This window comes from Macaca thibetana, chromosome 6, assembly GCF_024542745.1.
Source record: "Macaca thibetana thibetana isolate TM-01 chromosome 6, ASM2454274v1, whole genome shotgun sequence".
Lineage (NCBI taxonomy): Eukaryota > Metazoa > Chordata > Mammalia > Primates > Cercopithecidae > Macaca > Macaca thibetana.
Window position 1 is genome coordinate 39,442,679 of NC_065583.1, and position 27,108 is coordinate 39,469,786.

Sequence of the window (27,108 nt, forward strand, 5' to 3'; positions counted from 1 at the left end):
CTGGCTAATTTTTGTATTTTTTTTTTGTTGGAGACAGGGTTTTGCCATGTTGTCCAGGCTGCTCTTGAACTCCTGGGATCAAGCAATCCGCCTACCTCAGCCTCCCAAAGTGCTGGGATTACAGGTGTGAGCCACTGTGCCCAGCCTAGGTTCCTTTATCTTAAGACAGGATCATTATTACTGATTTTTTCTTTTGCCTCAGGCTCTGGGCTAGCTTGGTATGAGCTTCCTTCATTTAAAAGTTTGATGCTTTGTTCATCACAGATTTTGTTGCATTGATTTTGACTCTCTAAAGATATTGCATTTAAGTATTATTCATCTTGATGACTGAGGTTTTGGGGGGTATCTGTCAAATCTTATACTCACGGCACCTGTGTCGCTCACCTTCTCTGGTCCTAGCCCTGAATTTGCCTACTTTTCAGATGAGGACACTGATATGTGGGCAAGGGAGAGGTTGTGTTATTTGTCTTGATTTCAGGGCTGGTAAGTGCTAGAGCAGAAATGAGAACCCAGACAGTTCAGAGCCCATTGTCTTAAAATAAAACTAAACCTCAATTCCATGTTGAGTTTTCAGGGATCTGTGTCTTGTGGTCAGGGCATTTCTATCTTGTTTTGTCCTGTGGTTTCCAGGCATCACACCCACCTTCTTTGCTCCCATCTGGTCCTTCCTCACCCCCAGGACCCTGAGCCCTATCTGACTTTCCAAACTATCCTCCACCCACCCGCCTCCCTGGAACTCTTCCTAACTTTCTGGTGCCACTATGCCTGGCTAATTTTTTTTTTTTGTTTTCTGAGACAGAGTCTGGCTCTGTCGCCCAGGCTGGAGTGAGTGGCACGATCTCAGCTCACTGCAACCTCTGCCTCCTGGGTTCAAACGATTCTCCTGCCTCAGCCTCCCGAGTAGCTGAGATTACAGGTGCATACCACCACACCTGGCTAAATTTTTGTATTTTTAGTAGAGATGGGTTTTCACCGTGTTAGCCAAGATGGTCTCAATCTCTTGACCTCGTGATCCGCTCGCTCAGCCTCCCAAAATGCTGGGATTACAGGCATGAGCCACCGTGCACGGCCAATTTTTTTGTATTTTTAGTAGAGATGGGGTTTCGCTTTCTTGGCCAGGCTGGTCTCAAACTCCTGGCTTCAAGTGATCTGCCCAGAGCCTCTCAAAGTGCTGGGTTTACAGGCATGAGCCATCATGCCAGCCAACTTTTGATTCTCACAAACCAGATGTGGTTTCTCCATCCTCTGTAGGAAAGGCCCTCTGTGTGCATATTCTCCGTGAAAGGTTCTCTACCCTCTACCGCATACGCCATTTCTGGACTCGTCTTACTCATCTTCCCAGACAAGTCAACTCCCTGGGGCCAGAACTGCAGGGGGAAGCAAGTTTCATCTTACTCATGTTTAAATGGCCTCAGTGCCTGGCCTAATGCTTTCTTCATCATAAACACTTAGAAAAAGTTTTTTTTAAAAAAAATTCAGCATCAGTGATGATCAGCATGCAGGCTCTACATCCAGACTGACTTTGTTCAAATCCCAGTACTGCCACTTATTAGCTATGTGACTTTAGGCAAATTACTCAACCTCTCTGTTTCCTCCACTACAAAATGGATATAATACTAGACAACTTAATGCAAGTTTCTGGTACACTGGACTCACAGAACCTGCTCACCAAATGTTAGCTATAATTCTTACTAGGAAAATTAATGTGCTAGCCATTTACAGGATGGATTAGAGAGGCAGAGGACAGGTCAGAGATTAACCAGGAAGGCCCTGAGCTAGAGCGTGGGGAAGAGTACAGGAAAAGTCGGGAAGGATACAAAGAAGGCAGGGAGGTCAGGGTGAGCTGAAGGCATTGTTTGCGGGGTGGGGTGGGTGTGTGTGTGTGTGTGTGTGTGTGTGCGCGCGTAGGCTCAGATCACTGGCTCCTGGGACCTGTTGACACCATTTCTGCATCAGAGAAACCATGGGCCAACTTGTCCTGACCAAATGCTGATGGAGTCTAAGACCCACAACATGGTGCAACCAAAGGGAAGCTGTGAACAGATAGATTCCAAACCACAAGAGGAAAAGCAAAGACAGTGAAACCTTAGGGTGACAAGTCAGCAAACCTTCCTGTCCCTCAGACAGAATTGTTGGTGGAAATTTGCTTCACGTCCTCCTCTTCTGACCCCGGAGGTGATGAGTTTTTAATAGGGGGAGGTGGGAGTGGGGGTCCTTGGCAAACCAGCGAACCCCCCTCACACGCAGGGACGTTTGGTCAAGTGGCCGGAAGGAAGGGCCATTGGAAGGCCATAAAGGGCAGCCTGACCCAGGGCCTCTGGTCATGCCATGGCAGAAGGGCCAGGATCAGGATGAGCAGAGGACTTTCCCTGGCAGGATGCCAGGCAAGAGGGTTGCTTGTCTCATTTTCTTCCCACCTCTCCCTGCTCTGTTGGCCCCTGTGGCACACTGAACTTCAAGCTCCTTCCTCTCCACAAACCGAGGGTTTTAACGTTGGATGAAAAGAAATCTGCCTACCATGGAAGACTCTGGAAATAAAAAGAATTATCTCCTCAGAGTGACAGGGTGACTCGAGGGGAGCCAAAAGGCCACCTCCATTTGGTGCCTGAAATTCCTGCCACCTGGGGTCTGACCCTGGAGGTGTCATCATCACCTAGTAGCATCGTAAGTTTTAATGTCTGGGGAGGGGCCCTCTGGAGGCCGGGCTGGGAAGGCTGAGGCCCCAGGGAGGCACAAAGAAAGGGCTCCAGACCAAATCTCTCTGGGGACTCGCTGAGAAAGGAAGGAGGCCTTAGACGAAAGGGGACTCAGAGGACTTGAGAGACAAACGCAGCCTATTTCACAGATTCCTGAGCACATCCTGTCTCCTGGAGAACCAGGATGTGGCGCTTCCTCATGTCCCTTTGTACCACTGTTGGCTTCTGGGCCAAGACCGTCCCAGCTAAATCCTGAAAAATCACACGGCTCACCATAAACCACCCTTCTCCGTTTCTCAGTACCCTGGCCCCAGACTTCTGGGGAAAACAAAACACAATCCAGAGAGTTTCACTGCAGCTCCCCAGGGGCTGGGAAGGGAGGCAGCCGTGGGAGCTGAGCGCTTCAAAGCCAGTCATGACATCAGAACCGCTGACATCTCTGCTCCCACCAAACTGGTTCAGTGCTTCTGAGAGGGCCTCAGGCTGACCCTGCTTGGAGGAAAGCTCCAATTAGAGGGTGCGTTCCAGACAGCCCGTGGGAAGGCCGGCTGGGCAGGCTCACAGTGGTCAGTGCTGCCATCAATCACTCAGCAGGCGGCGTGTTTGGCAACGCTGGCCTTTGCTGTACTCAGCCGTGTGACCCTAGGCAAGTGACTTCATCTCTCTGGGCCTCAATTTCCTCTGCTATGAAATGGAGCTGATAATGGACGCTACCACCTAAGATCTCTGAGAATTAAATGCTTGCCAACTTTAGTATAGAGACCCAAATACCCAACCCACCTGGGAAGACCTACAGGCCCTGACTCTGCCTGCCTTCCCATCACTGAGGGCTGCTCCCCCTCCTGCTTGCCCCTCCAGCGGCTTGGGCCTATCTCAGGTCCTCAGTACTCAGCCATTCCACTCGGCTCCCAGAATATGAGCTTCCTGGGAAATCTCTTCCCCTGAGTAGCTCCTGCCTAGACCCCTGCCCCTCTTTGAATCAGGCCCCTGTTCTAACCTCTTGGAACACCCTCTTTTTCCCCTCCACAGCTCTTTGGCATGGTCCATCTTTGGACATTGCTTTGGGTAATTGCGTGTTCAGGGTTAGCTCCTCTGGCTACACTGTGAGCTCCTGGAAGACAGAGGCTCTTGTCTTATTCACTGTGTAGCCTCAGTGCCCAGTGTATAGCTGGTGCTCAATAAATCTTGGCTGAATGAAAAAAAAATAAAATGAGATGGTGCAGGCAAAATACCAGGCACAGCTCAGTACCATTCACAGCCACGGCCGCTTTGGCTGCTGGTCTGAGGCTGCTGATCCAAGACCCTCCAGGGGAGAAGATGATAGAGACAGGCTGCTTCCTGCAAGCTGAAAAAGATGAGCCAGGAAGACGAGGTTGACATCAACAGGGAATAGTCGGGGCAATATTGAATTAAATGTTCCACTGCAGGGTGTAATTGCTTCAGAAGCTCAGAGAAAAAGGAGCTAATGAGTGCAGAGAAAAAGTATATCAGAAAAAATAGAACTAAAGCCGAAAGAAAAATGGCATTGGACTAGCAAAGGAGAGTGGGGTCGAATTCCAGATAGGAGGAAAATCATCTTTCAACTAGCTACCATTTACCATTAGTACTAGCAGTAATTATCATCAGAGTCGTCATTGAGCCAATATTCAATTCTACATTTACAATGGGGCCAGGTATTATAGCAAGCCTTTCTTAGTAACTATTTGGTTTGACCTTTGAAATATTCCTAAGAAAGTTCTTTCATTATCACCATTTTAGAGGTAAGGAAGTGAAGGCTCAGAAAGTGTTCTGTAATTTTCCCAAGAGCGCATCACTAGTAAGCAGGAAATCTGAGATTCACACATAGACCACTTCCAGACTGAGGGGGGCCAGGTGAAAGCTGGCACAGCCAGGCAGCAGCACTTACAATGAACGGGACAGTAAGCCTGGAGCCATATGACAGTGAAGCTGGAATGAGGATGATGCAATGAAAGCTGGCTTAGGGGTGGCACAGCTGGTCCATTCTAGTAAAGAATGGGTGGGAAGGGTCGGGGACAAGGAGCAGTATTTCAGAGTTGACAGTCTGAGCCCATAGGCTAGGGTGGCCATGGGGGCCATGAAGAGAAAGGGATGGATGGATGCAAGGGATAGATCCATCCATCCTTCCATCCTTCCATCCTTCCTTCCTTCCTTCCTTCCTTCCTTCCTTCCTTCCTTCCTTCCCTCCCTCCCTCCTTCCTTCTTTCCTTCCCCCCTCCCTCCCTCCCTCCCTCCTTCCTTCCTTCTTTCCTTCCCCCCTCCCTCCCTCCCTCCTTCCTTCCTTCTTTCCTTCCCCCTCCCTCCCTCCCTCCTTCCTTCCTTCCTTCCCTCCCCCCTCCCCTCCCCTCCCCTTCCCTTTCTTTCTTTTTTTTTTTTTTTGAGACAGAGTCTCACTCTGTTGCCCAGGCTAGAGTGCAGTGGCGTGATTAGGCTCACTGCAACCTCCACCTCCAGGGTTCAAGCAATTCTCCTGCCTCAGCCTCCTGGGTAACTGGAATTACAGGTGCATGCTGCCACGCCCGGCCAATTTTTATATTTTTAGTGGAGACAGGGTTTCACCATGCTGGCCAGGCTGGTCTTACAAGACCTGCCTGACCTCAGGTGATCCGCCCACCCGTGTCGGCCTCCCAAAGTGCTGGGATTACAGGCGTGAGCCACCAGACCCAGCGTGCAGGGGATATTTTAAGGAAGAAATAGAGCCAGAGACCTGACTGGCTGTATGTGGGAGCAGGAGGGAGGATTTAAAGGCTATCGTTTAACGAGAACTCTGGAGTTTTAAGTCAAAGCATAATGTGAGTTCATCTCCCACTCTCTCAACAGTACTTGAGGAATTTCTTTTGGCAATCTGCCTCAGAACTTAGGAACCACCTGTTTTTCCCCACTCCCTAGTATTTTAAAGGTATCCTCCCAAGTCCAGTGGTGTACTTGGTGCTGGCTCATAAGAGCCAGTTGCATACATCTCATCCCAACTCCATTATTCAGCAACATCACATTGGTTGTTTGAAATCAGCCATGGAGGGATGGAAATCCGTAAATGCCGCGGATCAGTGCTTTCATTTTCCTGTAGAGCTGGTTGTTAAACATTTACCAGCACACATCTGCCTGGATCCAACTTAAATTTCTCCTACCAAACATCAGGAATTTTTCCCTTTCTGCCGTGAATGAAGAACAAAGAGGGAGATGAATAGATTCAAGAAAGGTTGCAATAGGGTCCCCTGTCAGAAAGCTCACCTTTTGAGCTAAAGGTAATTACAGTAGCTCCCATTCCCTAAAGACCAAATTTGTGCCAGAATCTGAACTAGAACTCCACTTGTGTCATCTAATTCGATCATCTCAACAGTGATAGGGCTGTAGGAGGAGTAGGTCCTATGGTCAAACCCCTCTTACAGATGAAACTTAGGCTCAGAGAGGTTAAATCACTGCCCAAGGTCACTCAGGCAGCAAATGACAGAGCTGGGGTTCAATCCAGGAAGGTCTGTCCCCAGATCCCTTGCACTTGACATGTAGGCAGTTTCTTTTCAGGAGACCATCACAGCCTTCTCCCCGGATCAGTCTTGACTAGTCCTCTTCTTAGCAGTACTGACCACCCGCCTTGCCTAGTCAGTTGGGATCCTCACTAGGATCAGAAAACAACTCTGACTGGTTTAGCAGAAAAAGGATTTGTTTAGGGGTTACTAGGTAGCCCACAGAATTGCTAGAAAAGTAAAGAATTAAGCTTGGAAAACAAGCAGGAATCAAGGGAGATGGACCGCAGTCCCCACCTGGTGAGGACACCAGTGTCATCACAACACCACTGGATGCTGGCACCAGCTTTGCTTCTGTTGACAGCTGCTCACGGCTGCCACTGCCCAGGATGAATTCTCTCTTCCTGCTCCTCTGCATCACCAGTCCTGGGCCCCGAGTCCCAGTGGGAACATCAATCACTTGGCCTCGTCATAACCTCCAGAGGGGAAGGATGGGCTTCTATGTGAGAAGTAGATCCTTCCATCAGGATTCTTACAGTGGAGAGATTCCCAAGCATCTATGGGGGTTCAGTTGCTGGGGAGCTTCAAAGAGCTCTGTTGCTTGCATACACTGGTTTTCCCCAAACCCTTGGCCACTTGCACATAGTCAGCTTGTTTGTATTTCTTTGACCTGCTTGCAGACATTCAGAATATCACCCACGTATAGGTGTGTGGCTCATGCCTGTAATCCCAGCACTTTGGGTGGCCCAGGTGGGAGGATCACTTGAGCCCAGGGGTTTGAAACCAGCCTGGGCAACATAGTGAGACCCCGTCGCTATAAAAAAAATTAAAAATTAGCTGGGTGTGGTGGCGCACAACTGCGATCCCAACTATTCGAGAGGTTGAGGTGGGAGGATTTCTTGAGCTGAGAAGTTTGAGGCTGCAGTGAGTTTTGATCAAGCCACTGCACTCCAGACTGGGCAATAGAGTGAGACCCTATATCAAAAAAAAAAAAAAAATAGAATGTCACCCAGGACTTTTCTTATCCTGTTCCATATATATATATATATGTTGTTTTGTTTTGTTTTGTTTTTTTTGAGACAGAGTTTCACTCTTATTGCCCAGCCTGGAGTGCAATGATGCCATCTCGGCTCACTGCAATAGGTTCCACCTCCCAGGTTCAAGCGATTCTCCTTCCTCAGTAGCCGGGATTACAGGCATGTGCCACCACGCCTGGCTAATTTTTGTATTTTTAGTGGAGACAAGGTTTCTCCATGTTGGTCAGGCTGGTCTCGAACTCCCGATGTCAGGTGATCTGCCTGCCTCGACCTCCCAAAGTGCTGGGATTACAGACGTGAGCCACCGCAGCCGGCTATATTTCTTTCTTTACCATGTTAGGATATATTCAGTTACAAATGTCTAAGACTCATAAACCAATGAGCAATATGTCTAGGGAGAGGTCTTTATTTCTGCCCCAGCCAAGGACTGATCCTGATGCCACTGCCAGGTGCAGTTCCTTCCTGAGGTTTACATGGGGCAGTGCCAGCTGTTGGTGGCCAGGTAGGTGACCTGAGGTATTGTCTGCCTTCCCAGGAATCTCTGTGGGCTGAGTGCCCTCAGCTGTACTTCCAATCTAAAGGTGATGGACTGAGTCATTAAGGTAGGTGTGGGACTGGGGCTACCAATACTAGCTTTGTTCAACAGTGCTCCTCTGTTGAAAATTCCTTTTCATTTAGTGTGACTCACTCTATTTATTTATTTATATTTATTTAATAGGGACCATTGCAATGGGGTCTTGCAGTGAGGGAGAAAGAATGGACTCAATTCCCTCACTCTTTGTTTTTTTTTTTTTTTTTTTTTTGAGTTCTCAGCTCACTGCAACCTCCAACTCCCGGGTTCAGGTGATTCTCCTGCCTCAGCCTCCTGAGTAGCTGGGATTAAAGGCCTCTGCCACTACACCTGGCTAATTTTTGTATTATTAGTAGAGATGGGGTTTCGCCATATTGGCCAGGCTGGTCTCGAACACCTGACCGCCAGTGATCTGCCAACCTCGGCCTCCCAAAGTACTGGGATTACAGGTATGAGCCACCATGCCCAGTCTGTCTTTTTAGAAAGAGTGCCTGGTCTCCTTTGGGTCTCTGGGGCTTTGTGGCACAGGTTCCATAGTAAAATATTATAATAATGACAATAAACAGAGGGGAGAGAGAAAGGAAGACAAAGCTTATAAAGATGAATGGCTCAAATGTATTAAAAATGTAATGTGGCTGGGCACGGTGGCTCATGCCTGTAATCCCAGCACTTTGGGAGGCCAAGGTGGGCGGATCATGAGGTCAGGAGATCGAGACCATCCTGGCTAACACGGTGAAACCCCGTCTCTACTAAAAATACAAAAAATTAGCTGGGCGTTGTGGTGGGCGCCTGTAGTCCCAGCTGCTCAGGAGGCTGAGGCAGGAGAATGGCATGAACCCGGGAGGCGGAGCTTGCAGTGAGCTGAGATTGCACCACTGCTCTCTAGCCTGGGCAACAGAGCAAGACTCCATCTCAAAAATAAATAAATAAATAAATAAATAAATAAATAAATAAATAAAATAATCTTCAGGCAATCTCAAAGTCACCCAAGCGAGGCCTGCATTTCAGGAGGGTGCAGATATTATCCTAAGTACATCATTATCCTTAGAGCATCTTTGCCTCTAGATTGATTTGTTCAGAGAATGTGTGGCACAAAGGCCTCAGTGATATCTGGGTTATGTTTCCTAGAAAGGTTTTGTTGTGTAACCAACCTACCCCATGCCCCCATCCTTTAAAAAATTAATAGACTTATTTATTGAGTTATTTACTGAATTATTGAGTTGAGACAGAGTCTCACCTTGTTGCCCAGGCTGAAGTGCAGTGGTGTGATCAACTGACGCCTCAATCTCCCAGGCTCAAGTGATCCTCCCACCTCAGCCTCCCGGATAGCTGGGACTACAGGCACATGCCACTATACCCAGCTAATTTTTAAAATTTGTGTAGAGGTGAGGTCTCCCTATGTTGCCAGGGCTGGGACTTTATTTTTTACAGCAGTTTCGGATTTACAGAAAACCTAAGCAGAAAGTACAGAGTTTCCATTTAAGCTTTTTTCTCTCACAGTTTCCTCCATTATTAACCTCTTGCATTAGTGTGGTATATTTGTTACAATTGATGAGCCCATATTCATAAATTATTACTTACCAAAGTCCATAGTTTACATTAGGGTTCACTCTGTGTTGCACCCTCTATGACTTTTGACAAACGTGTAAGGATTTGGAACCACCATTACAGTATCATACAGAATCTTTCCACTGCCCTAAAAATCCCATGCATTCCTCTTACTCATCCTTCCTTCCCTCCCCAGTAAACTCTGGCAACCACTGACTGATCTTGTACTGTTTTCATAGCTTTTCCTTTTCCAGAATGTCATATAGTTGGAAACATATAATACGCAGCTTTTTCAGATTGACTTCTTTCACTTATCAATATATATTTAAGTTTCCTCCGTGTCTTTGCATGGCTTGATAGCTCATTTCTTTTTAGCTCTGAATAGTACTCCATTGTGGATGAACCACAGTTTGTCTCTTCACCTGTTTAAATACATCTTGGTTGCTTCCAAGCTTTGGCAATTATAAATAAAGCTGCTATAAATATTCCTGTTCAGGTTTTTGTACAGAAATCAGTTTTCAGCTCCTTTGGGTAAATACTAAAGAGTGCAATTGATCATACAGTGAGAGTATGTTATGTAAGAAACCGCCATGCTGTCTTCCAAGGGGGCTGTATCATTTTGCATTCCCAGCAGCTATGAATGAAAGTTCCTGTTGCTCTGCATCCTTATCAGCATTTGGTGCTGTTGGTGCCTTTAGAGATACCCAGGCTGTCTCCTGGAATTTTTTTTTTTTTTTTTTTTTTTTTGATACAGGGTCTCACTCTGTCTCCCAGGTTGGAGTGCAATGGCACAATCTTGGCTCACTGCAACCTCTGCCTCCTGGGTTCAAGCGATCCTCCTGCCTCAGCCTCTTGAGTAGCTGGGACTATAAGCATAAATCACCATGTCTGGTTATTTTTTGTATTTTTAGTAGAGATGAGGTTTCACTATGTTGCCCAGGCTGGTCTCAAACTCCTGAGCACAAACGATCTGCCTGCCTTGGTCTCCCAAAGTGCTGGGATTACAGGTGTGAACCCACCGTGCCCAGCCCTAGAAAGGTTTTATCTTGCAATCAACCTACCCATACCCTCATCCAATTTTTTATTAAAAAAAATTATTGTTTTTAAGTGTGTTAGTCTGTTCTCATGCTGCTAATAAAGACATAGCCGAGTCTGAGTAATTTATAAAGGAAAGAGGTTTAATGGACTCACAGTTCCACATGGCTGAGGAGGCCTCACAACCATGGTGGAAGGCAGAGGAGGAGCAAAGTCACGTCTTACATGGCGGCAGGCAAGATAACTTGTGCAGGGGAACTCCCATTTATAAAACCATTAGATCTCACAAGACTTATTCCCTACCATGAGAACAGTATGGAGGAAAATGCCCCCATGATTCAATTATCTCCACCTAGCCCTGCCCTTGACATGTGGGGATTACTACAAGGTGAGATTTGGGTGGGGACATAGCCAAACCATATCATTAAGTCTTTAAATTCAGGAGTAATTTGTTACACAGCATGAGGTAACTCATATAGGAGCCCTAAGACATCATCAACTTTGAGGCACGGGAGTCTGCCATGTCAAACTCTCAAGCCTCAGTCAAGCTTTCAGATGACTGCAGCCCTCACTAATATGTGACTGCAATCACATAAAAGACCCAAAACGTTCCTGGACCACAGAAACCATTTATTTCCTAGACTTCATCACGACTATCCAACGGAAGTTCAGGACTATATTTGATTCTTCTCATTTAGCAGAACCAGGGAGGAAAAAAGGGAGCGACTCGGTGTTCTAATCCTGGCTTAGTTGCTTGTTGGCCACCCATCAATAAACAAGAACCTTCACTTTCTGGGGCTTCAGTTTCCTGAGTAATAAAATACTCTCTCCCTCTCCCTCTTTTAAAATTGTCATTATTATAATATTTTGCTACAGAACCTGTGCCATGAAGGCCTAGAGACCCAAAGGAGACCAGCTACTCACTCTCTCTCTCTCTCTTTCTTTTTTTCACAAGGTCTTACTTTGTAGCTCAGGCTGGAGTGCAGTGGCACAATCACAGCTCACTGCAGCTTCAACCTCCCAGGCACAAGCTATGCTCCCACCTTAGCCTTCTGAGTAAATGGAACTACAGGCAGGAGCTACCACACTCAGCCAATTTTTTATATTTGTAGAGAGGGAGTCTCACTATGTTGCCCAGGCTGGTCTCAAACTGCAGGGCCCAAGCAATCCTCCTGCCCTGGCCTCCCAAAGTGCTGGGATTATAGACCTGAGCCACTGCACCCAGTCCAGGCACTCTTTCTAAAAAGCAGAGTAAGGAAGTTGAGTCCACTCTTTCTCCCCACTGCAAGACCCCATTGCAGTGGTCTCTATTAAAAAATAAAAAGAGTGACGCTCAATGGAAAGGAATTTTCAGCAGAGAAGCATTGTGGCAGTGCCTTGCAAAGTGTTACTTATGGAACAAATTTCAAGTGTCATGTTAATGGAGGGGATCAGCAGTGAAAATTTCAAAGTGATATCTGTCTGACTTTGGACCATTTTATCAGATTTCTTCTCCATAGCAGAGTTACTGTCGAAATTGCATTTGGGGTCTTCTTAAGCTAAGACTGTAGGCACACCTCTAATGGCCTGATGGGAGAGGTCAGCCAAAAAATTAAAATTTTCAGCATAATCCACAATGTACCTAATCCACTTGAACATAACTATCCTCAACAAAACATTTATATAATTATTAACCACACAGAGTGGTCTGTCCTTCCTTCCCTCCTTCCCTCCACTTATTTCTCTCTTCCTTTCCCCTTTCCTTTCCTTTTTTTTTTTTTTTTTTTTTTTTTTTTGAGACGGAGTCTTGCTCTGTCCCCCAGGCTGGAGTGCAGTGGCTGGATCTCAGCTCATTGCAAGCTCCGCCTCCTGGGTTCACGCCATTCTCCTGCCTCAGCCTCCTGAGTAGCTGGGACTACAGGCGCCCGCCACCTCTCCGGGCTAGTTTTTTGTATTTTTTAGTAGAGACGGGGTTTCACCGTGTTAGCCAGGATGGTCTCGATCTCCTGACCTCGTGATCCACCCATCTCGGCCTCCCAAAGTGCTGGGATTACAGGCTTGAGCCACCGCGCCCGGCCTCCTTTCCCTTTTAGAGATAGAGTCTTGCTCTGTTCCTCAGGCTGAAGTGCAGTGGTGCTCATTGCAGCCTTGAACTCCTGGGCTCAAGCAATCCTCCTGCCTCAGCCTCCCAAGTAACTGGGACTATAGGTGCATGCCCCCATGCTGGGCTAATTTAAAAAATTTTTGTTTTGTAGAGACAGGGTCTCACTATGTTGCATAGGCTGATATGAAACTCCTGGCTTCAAGTGATTTTTCTGCCTTGGCCTCCCAATGCTTTGGGATTACAAACAGGAACCACCACAGCTGGCCTGGTTCTACCTTACAACAGAAAAAAACTAAAATAATAACCATAGTGATTATAATTGTTTGGGCACTTACTATGTGCTGAGCACTGTGCTAAGTACTTTACATTCCATTATCTCAATTAATCCTCTCCCAATCCCATGGTTAGATATTATCCCTCTTTAACTGATTTAGAAAAAGATTTTCATTTCCAGGTAAAGATAGAGGATTGAATACACATAACTGTGTTTGTATACATCTAAAACTCAATTGAAAGAGTAAATTGATTACATCTGTGTAGTGTAGGAAACAGAGTAAATTTAGTTTTATTTTTTACTTTTTATTTTTATTTTTTGAGACAGAGTCTCACTCTTGTCGCCCAGGCTGGAGTGCAGTGGCATGATCTTGGCTCACTGCAACCTCTGCCTCACAGGTTCAAGTGATTCTCCTGCCTCAGCCTCCTGAGTAGCTTGGATTACAGGCACCTGCCACCATGCCCGGCTAATTTTTGGACTTTTAGTAGAGATGGGGTTTCACCATGTTGGCCAGGCTAGTCTCAAACTCCTGACCTCAGGTGATCCACCCGTCTTGGCCTCCCAGAGTGCTGGGATTACAGGCGTGAGTCATCGTGCCCGGCCTAAATTTTTTTTTTTTTAAAGAGCCAAAGAATGTCTAGCACATATTATGGGCTCATAAATATTTATAGAATGAAGCAATGAATGAAGAAATTAATAAGCTTACAAAGTAAATAAAATAGACACTGAGATAACACCGACAAAAATTTGGAATCAGGGATAAATATCAACTGACTTTGCAGACTTGAGAAAGTTGACTCCTAAGTCAGGTGTGGAGAAAGCCAAGGGGCAGCCAGATTATACATCCCCCAAAGGCTCAGGAATAGGGAGCACTGGTTAACTCCTAAAGTAGGGGTGGAGTGGAGCTAAAAGCAGGGTGTGGGTTAAAACTTGGTTTAAGAAGCTGTTAAAGCTGGGCGTGGTGTCTCACTCCTGTAATCCCAGCACACTGGGATTACAGGGAGGCCACTGGGAGGCCAAGGTGGGCGAATCACCTGAGGTCAGGAGTTTGAGACCAGCCTGGCCAACATGGTAAAACCCCATCTCTACTAAAAATACAAAAAGAAATTAGCCGGGAGTGGTGGTGCACACCTGTAATCCCAGCTACTCGAGAGCCTAAGGCAGGAGAACTGCTTGAACCCAGGGGACAGAGGTTGCAGTGAGCCCAGATTGCGCCACTGGACTCCAGCCTGGGCAACCCGGCGAGACTCCACCTCAAAAAAAAAAAAAAAAAAAACTGTTAAAGTCCAGATCCTGCCCCTGACCCCGCCACTTCAGGAGTGACTCCCCATGTCCTGGCCTCAGTAGATTTAGGTTTCTTTTCAGGAGAGGGTAGAATGGGAAGACTGGACTGGAGAGAAATCTACAGCTGAAGGTAAAGGCACCATGGAAAAACAGAGATTAAGCAACGCTGACATATTGAATGCTAAGACCTAACCCCCCCACACCCCAGCTTCATCAGCTCTCTTTCCTACCTTGGTTCCCAGAAAGCTGGCAGCCAGTCTTGTACTCTCCTGGTAGTGCTGTAGGAGTTATTAAAAAATTATTTTAGGCAGATAGAGAGGAAAAGGGGTCCTTGGGAAGTTTTCATTTTTAAAGCAGCTCTTAGAGCCAGGCTGGCAATATTTGATATGCAAATGAAGGCCATTAGAAACTGGGTCCACCCAAATACGGCAATTCCCTTGGCCTTCTTGCCCTTGCCCCACACGTTCCTGGCAACATGGTTACCCCCACATATCCCCACGTGTGTAGAACATCATGGCACTCTGTATTTGCACATTAAAAGGCTAGGGTGAAAAGGCCAGCTTTTACGTGAATGACATGCCTGATGAAACCAATTCGTTAAGCCCTATGCAGGCCTGGTGCGGTAGCTCACCACTTTGGTGAGCACTTTGCACTTTGGGAGGCCGAGGTGGGCAGATTCCCTAAGCTCAAAAGTTTGAGACCAGCCTGGGCAACACGGTGAAACCCCCGTCTCTACTAAAAATACAAAAAATTAGCCGGGCATGGTGGTGCGTGCCTGTAATCCCAGCTACTCGGGAGGCCGAGACACAAGAATCGCTTGAACCTGGGAGGCGGAGGTTGCAGTGAGCCGAGATCATGCCACTGAACTCCAGCCTGGGCAACAGAGGGAGATTCTGCCACAACAACAACAACAAAAAAGCCCTTATGCAAATCAGACACCGCCTCCTCCAGCCTCTACAAATACCTGGCTGGTATCCACTGCACTTGGGGTTTCCTCTTTCGGCTTTGGAGCCCCTGTCCTTCTGTCTCTGTACGGGGGAGCTTCTTCCTTCTGTCTTCTCCCTTCCTTCTTGCCTATTAAACTCTCTGCTCCTTAAAACTACTCCACTTGTGTCCACGTCGTTTTTTCTAATTTGACTCAAGGCAAAGAACCTGGTGTTCCTCCACTCATTGGAGCTGTATCAGTAGAAGAGTGGAATCCCTTCTCTGGGGAATCTGACTAACCCAAGAGGAAAGACCCAAAATAGAAAAATCAGAAGTTTCCCAATGAAGGAGTCAGTCAGATCAGCATACAGCAAAGATCAGGGTCAATAAGCCCCACACACTCAGAGCTACCAGGAAGTACTTCGTTCTTTTTTTAATTTTTTTTATTTTTTTTGAGATGGAGTCGCTCTCTGTCGCCCAGACTGGAGTGCAGTGGCGTGATCTCTGCTCGCTGCAAGCTCCGCCTCTCGGGTTCACGCCTTTCTCTTGCCTCAGCCTCCCGAGTAACTGGGATTACAGGCTCCCCGGCCACCACACCACTAATTTTTGTATTTTTAGTAGAGACAGGGTTTCACTGTGTTAGCCAAGATGGTCTCGATCTCCTGACCTCATAATCCGCCCGCCTTGGCCTCCCAAAGTGCTGGGATTACAGGTGTGAGCCACCACACCCAGCCAAGTACCTCATTCTTAACTATGAATAAACATATTTATCTCACTAGATACTTGGGGACAGCAAAACGAAAGGTAGAGACTAAAACAAACATTTAAAGAAGCATGTTGGGCCGGGCACAGTGGCTCACACCTGTAATCCCAGCACTCTGGGAGGCCAATGAGGGCAGATCACAAGGTCAGGAGTTCAAGACCAGCCTGAACAACATGGTGAAACCCTGTCTCTACTAAAAATACAAAAATTAGCCAAGTGTGGTGGCGTGCACCTGTAATCCCAGGTACTTCGGAGGCTGAGGCAGGAGAATCCTGGTGGTGTGCATCTGTAATCCCAGCTACTCATGAGGCTGAGGCAGGAGAATCGCTTGAACCTGGGAGGTAGAGGTTGTAGTGAGCCGAGACTGTGCCATTGCATTCCAGCCTGGGCAACAGAGTGAGACTCTGTCTCAAAAATAAATAAATAAATAAAAAATAAGGAAGCATGTTGGAAGAAGTAGAAACAGCATATAAAGAATAAATCTTTTTAAAAAACTATCATTACTAGTGTCAAGAGATTTTTGCATTCCTGAAAAAATAACAGTATACTATAAAAAAGGAATATTCAGAGAACAACAACAACAGCAAAAACCCCTGGAAATTTAAATAACACAAATGTAAAACTGAATAGAACTGCTGGAAGACAAAACTGAGGAATTCCCTCAGAAAGTGGAGTAAAGGCCGGGCGCAGTGGCTCACGCCTGTAATCCCAGCACTTTGGGAGGCTGAGGTGGGCGGATCACGAGGTCAGAAGATCAAGACCATCCTGACTAACACGGTGAAACCCTGTCTGTACTAAAAATACAAAAGATTAGTGGAGCCTGTAGTCCCAGCTATTTGGGAGGCTGAGGTAGGAGAATGGCGTGAACCCGGGAGGCGGAGCTTGCAGTGAGCCGAGATCGAGCCACTGCACTCTAGCCTGGGCAACAGAGCGAGACTCCGTCTCAAAAAAACAAGAAAAAGAAAGTAGAGTATAAAGACAAAGATAAAAAATAAGAAACAGGTAATAAAAAAAATGGAGGACCTATCCAGGAGATTAATCTTCAATTAATAGGAAAGAAAGAATAGAGAAAATGAAGGGGAGGAAATCATTAAAGAAATGAATCAGTCAGGGTATGAAGAGAGCCATGACATGTGATATAGGATAAGGGATTTGTTTTGGGAGCTGGGCTATCCACAATTGTGAACCTGGTGGGGCAGTCTCTGTAGACTGCTGCCTTTGTAACTAGCATTGGGCCTAAAATCTCCATAGGCGGGGCCGTTGGGAAAGAAAGCTGAATGTGGATGAGAGCAGGCACAGGGTGGAATCCAAGAGGACAAACTGGAACCTAGGTCTTTTTTTTTTTTTTTTTTTTTTTTTTTGAGACGGAGTCTTGCTCTGTCACCCAGGCTGGAGTGCAGTGACCGGATCTCAGCTCACTGCAAGCTCCTCCTCTCGGGTTCACGCCATTCTCCTGCCTCAGCCTCCCGAGTAGCTGGGACTACGGGCACCCGCCACTTCGCCTGGCTAGTTTTTTGTATTTTTTAGTAGAGACGGGGTTTCACCATATTAGCCAGGATGGTCTCGATCTCCTGACCTCATGATCCGCCCGTCTCGGCCTCCCAAAGTGCTGGGATTACAGGCTTGAGCCACCGCGCCCGGCCATCCAGGTCTTTTTCTCACTGCCTCCAACCTCAATGCTATGGGTGATCTACAGTAGAATCTGGTACCCTCTGCACCACCACAGAATCACACACACACACCGGCCAAAAAACTTGCAGGGTCTAAAGGAACAGTTACAGTAGAGCTAACGAAGCTGTGAGTCCAGGTGCTGCCCCAAACCAGATAGGTGAGGCAGCAGGTGCCTCAGGGCCTGGTGCTGGACACCAACCTTCAGAGCATAAAATATGGCTGCCGTTTCATTTCTAGCTTCCAAATCTGCTACAAAATGGCCTTGGTGGCCAACAGTAGTCTGACACCATACAGCTAAGGGAACACGAGGAGACCTAGTTCCAGCTTAGCTAGCACAACAGTACAAAGCCACCACAAGAAATAATTCAATAACATTTATCAGGATAGAAAGACATTTTTGGCCGGGTGCAATGGCTCACGCCTGTAATCCCAGCACTTTGGGAGACTAAGGCAGGAGAATCACCTGAGGTAAGGAGTTCAAGACAAGCCTAGCCAACATGGGGAAACCCAGTCTCTACTAAAAATACAAAAATTAGCTGAGTGTAGTGGTGCACGCCTGTAATCTCAGCTGCTCGGGAGGCTGAGGCACAAGAATCTCTTGAACTTGGAAGGCAGAGGTTACAGTGAGCCGAGTTCATACCACTGCACTCTAGACTGGGTGACAGAGCAAGATGCTATCTCAAAAAAAAAAAAAAAAAAAAAAGGAAGACATTTTTAATTGAGTCCACAGAGCACTCTAAATAATGGATGAAAAACAAGCTCACATCAAGGCACGTTGTTGTGAAATTTCAGGAAACTGGGGACAAAGAGAAAGCAAATTTCCAGAAAGAAATAAAAGAGGCTGGGCGCGGTGGCTCACGCCTGTAATCCCAGCCCTCTGGGAGGGCGAGGCGGGCAGATCATGAGGTCAGGAGATCGAGACCATCCTGGCTAACGGCTAACACGGTGAAACCCCGTCTCTACTAAAAATACGAAAAACTAACCAGGCGTGGTGGCAGGCGCCTGCAGTCCCAGCTACTTGGGAGGCTGAGGCAGGAGAATGATGTGAACCTGGGAGGCGGAGCTTGCAGTGAGCCGAGATCTCCCCACTGCCCTCCAGCCCGGGCAGCAGAGCAAGACTCCGTCTCAAAAAAAATAAATAAATAAAATAAAATAGGTTTCAGGCAAAGAATCATGACATTGGATGATTCAACAGCAACTCTGAAAGTTAGAAGACAATGAAACTGTGTCTTCAAAATTTTGAAGAAAAATGACTTGCAACCTAGGCTCCCTCACCCAGATTATCAGTTAAAAGTAAGGGCAGAAGAAAGCATTTTCAGCAAAGGTCTGAGGAGGCCCCTGAATGATGTAATCCACCAGAAGAGCTGAGAGTCTGGCAGCAGGGAACCAGCAGCAGCAGAAGGTGAAGGGACTCCTGGGAGACAGTGCAGGAAGAGCCCGAGGGAGAAGAAGCTGCTGAGGCCAGGGGAAAACCGGGCCCGGATGGAGAGCTCAGTGGATCTGCAGGGACTTCTCCCATGGGAAGCTGAAAGAATGTCTAAGTATTTAAGGATGGGTGCAGTGGCTCCAGCCTGTAATCCCAACCAACACTTTGGGAGGCTGAGGCTGGGGAGGATCCCTTGAGCCTGGGAGTTGGAGGCTAAAGTGAGCCATGATTGCACCACTGCACTCTGGCCTGGGTGACAGAGCGAGACCTTGTCTGTAAAAAAATAAAAAAAAAAAATAAATAAATAAATAAATAAATAAGAAAAGAACGTCTTTATATTTTAATGTATTGAGAAGAGACTCACAATCAGGGATTCTTTAGGTTGAATTTGTGATCATCATAGAAAATACTTAGCGAACAAAAAAAATACGATGAGCATTACCTCCAGGGAAAGCAAAAATTGTACAGGAAAGACAAATAGTCATAGAATACTACTGGTAAACAAATATCTGTTCAACCATGAGGGTGTCACCTGAACCGCATGCACTTCCTTGGGCCCTAAGGAGTTGGGAGGGACAGCTTCATGTCTCTGTCACAGAGTACAGAGGAAGAGGAGCCCACCAGGACCGAAGCTTGCATTCCCAGTAAAGATGCTGGCAGAAGGAGAGGAAGGAAGGAAGGGCTGAGGAGGAAAGAGGAAGCTCCCTGGACAGGGACAGGAATGTATACAAGGACAAAGCAGACTCAACAGGGCAGCCTGCACGTGTTCATTTTTGAATAAGTGCTTCCAGAGAGCACATAGCGGGAGTGCAAGTAATATCTTCTGAATGCATGAATGCATGAGCAAAAGTCAGGAAGCTCTTCAAGGGTTCAGAGTCACCTTCCTGAACCCTAAGCAGAGTTAAGGTGGATGTGTTTTGAGGCTGTCATTAGACAAAGAGTGCTGGAAGGACAGGTTTCCCAGCAAGGCCTACGTGTGATGGTACGCTGGAGCTGCTCCTACCAGCTCTCAAGAGCTCAGTGTTAAATTTTCAGGAAATTTACAAGCCAGTTGTCATCATGTTGGTAGCTTAAAACTGGCCATGGCTGGAGAATTAACACAGCAGAAATCAGTAAAAATTACAAATGAGGTCTTTTTAAAAATTTCAGAAAGTTGTTGTTAGGCCAGTTATGGTGGGTCACGTCTGTAATCCCAGCACTTTGGAAGGCCAAAGAGGGCAGATCGTTTGAGGTCAGGAGTTTGAGACCAGCCTGACCAACATGGTGAAACCCTGGCTCGCCAAAAGTACAAAAAAATTAGCTGGTCGTGGTGGCACGTACCTGTAATCCCAGCTACTCTGGAGGCTGAGGCAGGAGAATCACTTGAATCCAGGAGGCAGAGGTTGCAGTGAGCCCAGATCACACCACTGCACTCCAGCCTGGGCGACAGAGCAAGATGCTGTCTTAAAAAAAAAAAAAGAAAGAAAGAAAGAAAAGAAAAGAAAGGAAAAAGCTGTTGTTAAACATTTACCAGCACACCACAGCCTACATGTGCTAAAAGAGAGAAAAATAGACACAGACAGAGTGAATAGGGAAGGCATAGTGCTAATGTTAATTATAAAAGCTAACATTTACGGAGCAAGTACTATACGCCACATGCTGGATTTGGTGCTTTAATATAGTGTCTCACTTAATTTTGTAAAGCTCTGTGAGGGAGAGAATTATTTTTACCTATTTTATCCACATTGGGACTGAGGCCCAAGGAGACTAGTAGTTTGCTTAAGGACACAAGCCAGTAACTGGGAATCAAACTTCATACCTCGGATTTAAAGCCCAAGCTCTTAACTATAACACCATAGGCCAGGTAATATTGCAAAGTGGTTAAGCGTGAGGATGCCGGACTGATGTGCATGGATTCATATGCTGGCTCTGACACCAATCTTGAATGAGGTATTCAATCACTCTATGCCTCAGTTTCCTCATCTGCAAAATGGAGTGAGTAATAGTATCTTCCACGTGAAGTCATACTTTCCCCACAGCCCAGCACTTAGCCTGGTACTAACAACAAAGTTAGCTGTTATTGCTTGAATTATTGACAAAGTTTGATGGTTTCCATCTTATCTATATTTAATGAGACTGTTTGACTCAAAAAAACTAACATTTGATCTCTGGAGGATGCATAAGAAATGAATTCATTGGTAGCCTGTGAAGAGAAGTGGGGACAGATAGGGGAGGGAGGCTGAATCAGTCGAGATTTACTCAGAAGACAGAAACCACACCAGTCATTTGAACAGAGAGAACTCAATATAAAGAATCATGAATGTGATGTAAAGTTGTTAACCAGGTAACTGAAAAGGTAAAAAGAGAATGCCCCGACTTTGTATAGACAGAACCACTGCAGGAAGCAGCTTCCAGCCCTGGGGATGGGAAAAGCAATAGGAAGAGTTGGAATTAAATTATTAAAACTGGGCCGGGCACGGTGGCTCACATCTGTAATTCCAGCACTTTCGGAGGCGGAGGCAGGTGGATCATGAGGTCAGTAGTTGAAGACCATCCTGGCCAACATGGTGAAACCTCATCTCTACTAAAAATACAAAAATTAGCTGGGCATGGTGGTGGGCGCCTGTAGTCCCAGCTACTCAGGAGGCTGAGGCAGGAGAATCGCTTGAACCCAGTAGGCAGAGGTTGCTGTGAGCCGAGATCGTGCCATTGTACTCCAGCCTGGTGACAGAGTAAGACTCTGTCTCAAAAAAAAAAAAAAAATTATTAAAACTGAGAAGTTTGGAGAGGGGCCCTCCTATCATGTGATCATGTGCCAGGGCAGAGACCTCTGAAGGGAGGGCACCAATGGCTACTGCTGGTATCTGTGAGCAGGAGGCAATGAAGCTGATGGTAGAAAAACTACAAACATGGCCGGGCACAGTGGCTCACGCCTGTAATCCCAACATTTTTGGAGGTTGCGGTGGGCAGATCACTTGAGGTCAGGAGTTTGAGACCAGCCTGGCCAACATGGCGAAATCCCATGTCTACTAAAAATACAAAAATTAGCCAGGCGTGGTGTCATGTGCCTGTAGTCCCAGCTACTCAGGAGGCCGAGGAAGGAAAATCACTTGAACCCCAGAGGTGGAGGTTGCCGTGAGCTGAGATCACGCCACTGCACTCTAGCCTGGGTGACAGAGCCAGACTCCGTCTCAAAAAAAAACAAAAAAGAAAACTACAAACTGGATTCGGCTGCAGCTTCAGGAAGGAGTTGCTGCTTCTGGGTGAAGCAGCGCTGCTGGGGTGATGTTCATGGTGAGGAGGCAGACGGGAAGCCTACAGGAAGGAGCGAGTCCCTTCTTCCTCCTCTGGCCTTACCATCTCTGTGGCACCGTTACTGGGAGGGTCTAACACGAAGCAGCTGACAAAGCAGAAATGTGCTTTGCAGAGAGCCCCAGCCCTGGCACCCAAAACCTGAGAACAAAAGCCTGGGCTGGGGGCTAAGAAACAATCATTTAATAACTAGCACAGAGGCTCCTACAGAATACCTATTTTACCTTTTCAGTTTTATTCCAGTGAAAGTGTTACCTAATTTTAAAAATAGATAAAATTTAAGTTTAAAAGAAAAGGAAACCTGACATTTGTCACTGAGCTTGGCCTGTGATATATGCTTGGCCCCAATTATGTGCTTCATACACAATTACTGAATGAATGAGCGAGTGGAAAGAATTCATGCACGCACACATTTGCAATCATTTGTCAAAAGCTACTCTGCATTGTTCTAGATGTTGAGGATATGGTGGGAAACAAGCACAGTGCCTACTTCCACGGTGGGGGTGGGGAGCAGATTAAACAAGTAAACAAGTAAATGCATTTATTTCAAACAGTGACAAGGAGTAGGAAGGGCATAAACATGGTGATAGTGCAGTTAGGATGGGGTATAGTGGGAGAGCACTGTGGATAGGGCAGAGCCGTCTGTGATGGTAACATTTAAATTGAGACCAGAGGTCAGGCGCAGTGGCTCATGCCTGTAATCCCAGCACTTTGGGAGGCGGAAGAGGGCGGATCACCTGAGGTCAGGAGTTGGAGACCAGCCTGGCTAAAAATGGTGAAACCCCGTCTCTACTAAAAACACAAAAATTGGATGGGCGCGGTGGCTCACGCCTGTAATCCTAGCACTTTGGGAGGCCGAGGCAGGGGGATCACCTGAGGTCAGGAGTTCAAGACCGGCCTGGCCAAGATGGAGAAACCCCGTCTCTAATAAAAATACAAAATTAGCCGGGCGTGGTGGTGCATGCCTGTAATCCCAGCTACTCGGGAGGCTGAGGTAGCAGAATCTCTTGAACCCGGGAGGTAGAGGTTGTGATGAGCCGAGATCCTGCCATTACACTCCAGTCTGCGCAACAAGAGTGAAACTCTGTCTCAAAAAAAAAAAAAAAAAAGGAAGAAAAAACACAAAAATTTGCCAGGCGTGGTGGTGCGTGCCTATGATCCTAGCTACTCAGGAGGCTGAGGCAGGAGAATTGCTTGAACCTGGGAGGTGGAGGTTGCAGTGAGCCCAGATCACGCCACTGCACTCCAGCCTGGGCAACAGAACGAGATTTTGTCTCAATAAAAAATAAAGACTGGAAAGATGACAAAGGACCAATCCCACAAGATCTGAAGGAAGAGAGTTGGAGGCAGAGGGAACAGCAACAAAGACCCTGAGGCAGGGGAGAGTTTGGTGTGTTCCAGGCAGTGACTGAAGGGCTGGGGACAGGAGTGTGCTGAGGCAGAGAGAGTCGGAACCATCAGAGCCCAGAGGTCCCCAGCTGGATCTAGCTGGGCTTAGGAGACTATGGTAAGAGGTTTGCAGTTTACCATGATAGCATTTTTAGTGGAAGTTAAAATCACATTTGTGTTTCTCAAAGATGACTCTGGCTGCTGGGTGGAGAATGTACCACAGTGGGTCAAGAGCGGAAGGAGGGTTTGTGGTTGTGGATGCTGGTGAGGATGTGGAGAAAGGGGAACCCTGATACACTTTTGATAGGGATGTAAGTTAGTACGGCCACTATTGAAAACTGTATAGAGGTTACTCAAAAAACTAAAAGTAAAACTACCAGATGATCTAGCAATCCCACTACTGGGTGTATATCTAAAATAAAGGAAATCAATACATCAAAGAGGTATCTGCACTCTCACGTCTATTGCAGCACTGCTCACAATAGCCAGAATATGGAATCAACCTACGAGCTCATCAGTGCATGAATGGATAAAGAAAACGTGGTACACGTACACCATGCAATACTATGCAGCTGTAAAAAAATGAAACCTGTCAATTGCAAGAATGTGGATGGAACAGGAGGTTATTATGTTAAATGAAAAAAGCCAAGTACAGAAAGAAAAATCGCATGTTCTCACTCATGTAAGGAAGCTCAAAAAGTGGATCTTATGAAGACAAATTGGTAGTTATGAGAGGTTGGTAAAGTTGGGAGGAAGGAGTGAAGAGAGGTTGATCAATGAGTACAAATGCACTGTTTGATAGAAGAAATAAGACCCAGTACTTGATAGATCAGTATGGTGACTATAGTTAATGGTAATCTATTGTCTATTTCAGAATAGCTAGAAGAGAATAATTCAAATGTTTCTAGCATGAGGAAAAGACAAATACTGAAGGTGATGGATATCCCGATTACACTGATTTGATCTCTACAAATTTTATAAATGTATTCAATTATTGCATGAACCACCAAAATATATTATATATGAATAATAAAATAAAAAATGAAAAAGAGTGGAAGGAAGGGACTGTATTAGTCTTCTAGGGCTGCCACAACAAATTACCATAAACTGGGTGGCTTAAAATAACAGAAATTTATTCTCTCAGCTCTCTCTACAGGGCTGAAGTCTGAAATTAACACGCCAGCGGGGCCATGCTCTCTCTGGAGGCTCCAGGGAGGAATCTTGTCCCTTTCAGCTCCTAGTCATCCCAGGTCCTCCCTGGTCTATGGCATCCCTCCAATCTCTGCCTCTTTCTTCACGTGACCTTCTCTCTGTGTCTTCTCCCCTGTGTATTTATGCTTCTCTTTTTATTTATTTATTAATTTGTTTTAGAGACAAGGTCTTGCTCTGTCATCCAGGCTGGAATGCAGTGATACAGTCGTAGCTCACTGCAGCCTCAACCTCCCGGGCTCAAGTGATCCTCTCACCTCAGCCTCCTGAGTATCTGGGGCTCTAGGCGCATGCTACTGTGCCCAGCTCTCTCCTTTTTTGGTAAGAGCACTTCTCACTGGTCTCAGGGCTCATTCGGTTAATGCAGGATGATTTTATCTTGAGATCCTTAACTTAATTACATCTGTAAAGACCTGTTTAACTAATAAGGTGACATCCACAGGGACCAGGGATTAAAAGCTGGACATATCCTTTTGAGGGGCACATTTCAACCCACTACAGTGACCAATGAGGAGATTAATGCAAGCATGCAGGTGAAGGGCTATAGTGGATTAGAGTAGGGAAATGACTGCAAAGATGGACAAAAGTGGATGGGTTGGGTGGGTGGTCATTAGTCAGGGTTCTCCAGAGAAACAGAAGCAATAGGAGATTATATATGTGTGTGAATGTAAGGGTGTGTGTATATACATATATGTGTTTATATATATACACATGTATATATGTGTGTGTATGTGCATATATATATATCATGGCTAGGTACCATAGCTTATACCTGTAATCTCAGCACTTTGGGAGGTCATGGCCAGAGGACTGCTTGAACTCGGGAGGTTGAGGCTGCAGTGAGCTGAGTTTATACCACTACACTCCAGCCTGAACAACAGAGCAAGACTCTGTCTCAAATATATATATATATATTACATGTGGGATTGGCTCACATGATTGTGGAGGCTGAGAAGTCCCAAGATCTGCAATTAGCAAGCTGGAGACCCAGGAGAGCCAATGTGTAGTTCTAGTCTGAGTCCTGAGGCCTGAGAACCAGAAGAGTTGACAGCGTAAGTTCCAGTCCAAAAGCTGGCAAGCAAATGTCCCAGCTTAAGAAATCAAGCAGGAGGAGTTCGCTCTTACTTAGTTTCTTTTTGTTCTATCCAGGTCTTCAGCTGATGGAATGAGACCCACCCGCCTTAGAGAGGGCAATCTGCATTACTCAGTCTACCAATTCAAATCTCAATCTCATCCAGAAAGATCCTTACAGACACATCCAGGAGAACGTGTGGCCAAATATCTGGGGACCCTGTGCCCAGTCAAGTCAACAGAGGAGGTTAACCATCACAGTTAGGCAGAAAGGGACAAAAGGAGGAAATAAAAATCTCGTGTTCCAGGAAGAGATATATACTTGAGAATAGCCCTATTCAAGGCCAGATGACAGAGATGGAAAGACAGGACCTCAGAGAAGGCAGAGGCTGGTGAATATTGCCCTACTGGAGAAGAAGGCTCAGTCGCTTTAACACTGATTACCCTTTTGCAGCGTCTTTCTTCCCCCATCTCTGGAAAAGTATTTCCCTGCCAACTACTGAGGCACATTTCTCCATTTAGGACGACATTAGTTGGCTGTGATGGCATTATCACCAAGCGAATGGATCAGTGCAAAGCTGAATTGCACTGGCCACCATCTTCTGAAACCTTCCTCTATACCTTCAGTTCATGCAGGACTGCTCAGGGATGTATAATTAGTATTGATCTATCATGCTGCCTAAATGCTGTAGCATTGCTGTTGCAGTGAGAGTGGTGGTTTCTTTGTTTGCTTTTGTTGTTTTGAGACGGAGTCTCGCTCTGTCGCCAGGCTGGAGGGCAGTGGCATGATCTTGGCTCCCTGCAAACCTCTGCCTCCTGGGTTCAAGCGATTCTCCTGCCTCAGCCTCCCGAGTAGCTGGGACTACAGGCACGTGCCACCATGCCCAGCTAATTTTTGTATTTTTTAGTAGAGACAGGGTTTCACTATGTTAGCCAAGATGGTCTCAATCTCCTGACCTCATGATCGGTCTGCCTCGGCCTCCCAAAGTGCTGGAATTACAGGCGTGAGCCACCGCGCCCGGCCGAGAGTGGTGATTTTTACACCAGTGAAATTAGGAGAACTGTGGCTACATTATAGACCTTCCAGCTTCTACCATCTTATTGTTTTCTTCTTATATTAAGATAGAATCCTTTGAGATTTTGATATATAAATATACTCTACAGAATTTTACCCCAGTATTTAGAGAGACTCTTCCTCCAAGGTCTGTTCTAGGGAAAGACACTGTATTAGTTACCTATTGCTGTGCAACAAATTACCTCACAACTTAGTAGCTTAAACAGCAAAGATTTATTCTCTCACAGTTTCTGTGGGTCAGGAATCCAAAAACAGCTTAAACTGTGTGATTCTGGCTGT